The sequence below is a fragment of the Tasmannia lanceolata genome, unplaced genomic scaffold (genome assembly GCF_043159265.1).
Source record: "Tasmannia lanceolata isolate RefF3 unplaced genomic scaffold, GAP_Taslan_0.1 ptg000132l, whole genome shotgun sequence".
Classification (NCBI taxonomy): Eukaryota; Viridiplantae; Streptophyta; class Magnoliopsida; order Canellales; family Winteraceae; genus Tasmannia; species Tasmannia lanceolata.
Genome location: NW_027518808.1, coordinates 105,001 through 110,000, shown reverse-complemented (window position 1 = coordinate 110,000; position 5,000 = coordinate 105,001).

The window sequence follows — 5,000 nt, the reverse complement described above, 5'->3', positions numbered from 1 at the left end:
CTCGTCTTGCGCTTGCTTCCAAGGTCCTCCATGACCTTCCCCATGGCCTTGCTAGATCCCCCCCATGACGCATGACCTCTGTCCGTTGATTGGTTTTGAGTGCACACCATGCCCGGCTTGGCACCGTGTTGTCGCGTGAGTGGCATTTGGATCGTGCATGCTGGTGGGCTACCTGCCAATGCGCACAAGCCTTGCACACTAGCCTTGCGCACGAGCCTTGCACAAAAGCCTTGGACACAAGCCTTGCGCACAAGCCATGCGCACAAGCCTTGGACGCTAGCCTTGCACACAAGCCATGCATACAAGCCTTGCTCACAAGCCTTGGGCACTGGCCCATCGCAGTAGCCTTGCACACAAGCCTTGCGCACTAGCTTTGGGCACGAGCCTTGCGCACTTGCCTTGGGCACTAGCCTTGCACACAACCCTTGGGAACTAGCCTTGCGCACCAGCCTTGCCCACAAGCCTTGCACACCAGCCTTGCACACTAGCCTTGCATACAAGCCTTGCACACTAGCCTTGCACACAGGCCATGCTCACTAGCCTTGGGCACTAGCCTTGCACACAGACCTTGGGCACTAGCCTTGCGCACTAGCCTTGCCCACGAGCCTTGCACACTAGCCTTGCACGCAGGCCTTGCACGCTAGGCATGCTTGGGCCAGCAGCTCCCGCATCAAGTCGGCGGGTGTAGGCACGGTTGGGCGCAGATCCCGCATCGCCTCGTCGCGTCTGGGCGCAAACCCGTCGCGTCTCGTTGCGTCTTCAGAAGTCGTCGCTAACAGCACCTTTGGTTGCCACTGGTGGTTAGGCGGGTTGGTTGCGCAAACCCTATAGGAGGGTGGCATGCTGCGGGGCGCTGGAATGCGCAGGCTTAGGGCGTTTTTGCCCGGATAGGCACTGGAATGTGCTGGTTTTGGGCGTTTTTGCCTGGATAGGCTAAGGAATGGGCATGCTTTGGGCGTTTTCCCCGGATAGGCACTGGAATGGGCTGGTTTTGGGCGTTTTTGCCTGGATAGGCTAACGAATGGGGCATGCTTTGGGCGTTTTTGCCCGGGTAGGCACTGGAATGCCTGGCCTTGGCTGGGCATTGCTGGGTTGGGCTCCCTTGGCCTTTCAGGCGCCTTGGATGCTGTCTTGTGAAGACCATGGGCACAAGGCCATGGCATATAGTGGGGAATGGACCATGGTTGCCAAGGTTAGGCAATATAGAGGGCGGTGGGCGAGTAGGCCATGGCGTCACTTGTTTGCCCGTGTTTGCTCCCTTTGTGCGTTGTTTGGTTTTGGGAGCACACCTACCTTGCTAGGCTCGGCGGCTTACCCCTGCCCTTGTGGGTACTGGGTTGCACGTCTGTTTGCAACCCTATGGCTTGGTTGCTGCTGGCTTGGTTGGGTAGTTTGCCTTCGCCAATGCGCACAAGGGTTCCTTTTCTTCGTACCTGTGAGCTTACCTCCCTTGTTCGATTTGCTTTTGTATTGCGCTTTCTTACAGGGTCTCTCCAATGAGCTTCCCCCCCCCATCTTTGTCCTGGGCCTTTTGCTAGATCTCTCCCCTTCCCCCATTCCATTCGCCATCGTTGGCTTGCCTCAACCGTGGGGGTCTCCACTCTTGGCTTGGTCTTCGCTCGCATTCTCTTTGGCACGGAATTCCTCGTCCCGTGTGTCCCTTCCCCCTTCCCCTCTAACTTCCGCGCACAGCGGGTCGCCTAGCAGTGCCATTTCAGGCCCCATTGCTAATAGCAGTTGGGTCGGGGAGACATTGTTTGGCAGGCACCGTGTTGGCGCGTGAGTGGCATTTGGATCGTGCATGCTGGTGGGCTACCTGCCATTGCGCAGCTGACCACCCCGTTCATGGCCTACTCAATTCAAGCTCGATGCCTTACTCGGCTCGCATTATGGTGCCTGTGCTTGTTACCCATTTTATTGGCGGATGACTGCTCGTGCTGGCCCCGTTGGGCGGCATTGATGGTCGGTTGCAAAGAAAATGCGCGATTGCTCGTGTCGGGGCCCGGCAAGCCAAGGCCAAGCGAGCCATGGCACGTCGGATGATGGCTCCAGCTGGCGCCCCGGCACTTTCTGTGGCATTGATGCTCGGTTTCAAAGACAAACGTGCGCAGGGCCAGGGGACCGCGGATGACTGCTCGTGCTGGCCCCGTTGGGCGGCATTGATGGTCGGTTGCAAAGAAAATGCGCGATTGCTCGTGTCGGGGCCTGGCAAGCCAAGGCCAAGCGAGCCATGGCAACGCGGATGATGGCTCGCTAGTGCTGGCGCCGTGCACAGTGGCCTCGCACACTCGCCCTGCACGCTTCCCTTGCACGCAGCCTTGCACACTAGCCTCGCATGCGAGCCTTGCACCCTAGCCATGCAAACTAGCCTTGCACGGTAGCCATGCACACAAGCCGTGCACATTAGCCATGCGCACAAGCCCCGCACACTAGCCTTGCGCACAACCCTTGCACACAAGCCATGCACTCGAGCAATGCACACAAGCCTTGCACTCAAGCAATGCACACAAGCCCTGGACACTAGCCTTGCACACGGGCCTGGCACACAAGCCTTGGGCACTAGCCTTGCGCACTAGCGTTCCACATGAGCCTTGCACACTAGCCTTGGACACTAGCCTTGCACACAGGCCTTGCACACTAGGCATGCTTGGGCGAGCTGATCCCGCATCAAGTCGACGGGTCTAGGCATTCTTGGGCGCAGATCCCGCATCGTCTCGTCGCGTCTGGGCGCAAACACGTCGCGTCTCGTTGCGTCTTCAGAAGTCGTCGCTAACAGCACCTTTGGTTGCCACTGGTGGTTAGGCTGGTTGGTTGCGCAAACCCTATAGGAGGGTGGCATGCTGGTGGGCGTTTTTGCCCGGATAGGCACTAGAATGTGCAGATTTTGGGCGTTTTTGCCTGGATAGGCTAAGGAATGGGCATGCTTTGGGCGTTTTTGCCCGGATAGGCACCGGAATGCTTGGCCTTGGCTTGTCCTAGCAAGGCATTGCTGGGTTGGGCTCCCTTGGCCTTTTGGGCGCCTTGGACGATGTCTTGCGAAGACCATGGGCACAAGGCCATGGCATATGGTGAGGAAAGGACCACGGTTGCCAAGGTTAGGCACCGGAATGCTTGGCCTTGGCTTGCCAAAGCAGGGCATTGCTGGGTTGGGCTCCCTTGGCCTTCCGGGCGCCTTGGACACTGTCTTGGGAAGACCATGGGCACAAGGCCATGGCATATGGTGGGGAATGGACCACGGTTGCCAAGGCTAGGCATATAGAGAGGAATCGCATTTTTGCCCGGATAGGCACCGGAATGCTTGGCCTTGGCTTGCCATAGCAGGGCATTGCTGGGTTGGGCTCCCTTGGCCTTCCGGGGGCCTTGGACGCTGTCTTGGGAAGACCATGGGCACAAGGCCATGGCATATAGTGAGGAATGGACCACGGTTGGCAAGGCTAGGCATATAGAGAGGAATGGACCACGGTTGCCAAGGTTGCGCAAGTTTTGGGCATTTTTTGCCCGGATATGCCCAAGTATGCCCCGATAGGCCCGTTACGCCCCGGTATGAACGCGTATGCCCGGATAGACTCGGTATGCCTTGGGATACATGCGTATGCCCCGATAGGCTTGGTACGCCCCGATATGCGCACGTGTGCCCCAGTAGGGCTCGGTATGCCCCGGTATGTACGCGTGTGCCCCGATAGGCCCGGTATGCCCCGATATGCACACGTGTGCCCCAATAGGGGTCGGTATGCCCCGGTAGGTACGCGTGTGCCCCGTAATGCACGTTTCGCAGATCTCCCCGCATGTCCCGCCCCTATATGTAATACTTACTTACTTACTTACTTTCTTTCTTGCTTGCTTGCTTGCTTGCAATGGTTGGGAGTGCCCGGCATGCCCCGCTGCAGAGACCAAGGGCGCAATGACTTGGCACCGCGGATGCCGGGACTCCGGCACTTCCCGTGGCACTGATGGTTGGTTCCAAAGACAAAAGGCCGTGCAAGGCCACCGCACCGCGGATGATTTTGCTCGTGCTGGCGCCGTTGTGTGGCCAAAGAACATGCGCGAATGCTCGTGTCGGAAGGGTTGGTGTCCTGGCCCCGCGGGTGTCACGAATGCTCGGTTGCGAAGACCATGGGACCAGAGCCATGGCACGTCGGATGATGGCTCCAGCTGGCGCCCCGGCACTTTCTGTGGCATTGATGCTCGGTTTCAAAGACAAACGTGCGCAGGGCCAGGGGACCGCGGATGACTGCTCGTGCTGGCCCCGTTGGGCGGCATTGATGGTCGGTTGCAAAGAAAATGCGCGATTGCTCGTGTCGGGGCCTGGCAAGCCAAGGCCAAGCGAGCCATGGCAACGCGGATGATGGCTCCAGCTGGCGCCCCGGCACTTTCTGTGGCATTGATGCTCGGTTTCGAAGACAAACGTGCGCAGGGCCAGGGGACCGCGGAGGACTGCTCGTGCTGGCCCCGTTGGGCGGCATTGATGGTGTGTTGCAGAGAGCATGTGCGATTGCAAGTGTCGGCCGGGTTTGGGTTCCCTTGGGCTTTCGGGTGCCTTGGACGCTGTCTTGCGAAGACCATGGGCACAAGGCCCCGTCCTGGCCCCTTGTTCGATTCGCTCTCGTCTTGCGCTTGCTTCCAAGGTCCTCCATGACCTTCCCCATGGCCTTGCTAGATCCCCCCCATGACGCATGACCTCTGTCCGTTGATTGGTTTTGAGTGCACACCATGCCCGGCTTGGCACCGTGTTGTCGCGTGAGTGGCATTTGGATCGTGCATGCTGGTGGGCTACCTGCCAATGCGCACAAGCCTTGCACACTAGCCTTGCGCACGAGCCTTGCACAAAAGCCTTGGACACAAGCCTTGCGCACAAGCCATGCGCACAAGCCTTGGACGCTAGCCTTGCACACAAGCCATGCATACAAGCCTTGCTCACAAGCCTTGGGCACTGGCCCATCGCAGTAGCCTTGCACACAAGCCTTGCGCACTAGCTTTGGGCACGAGCCTTGCGCACTTGC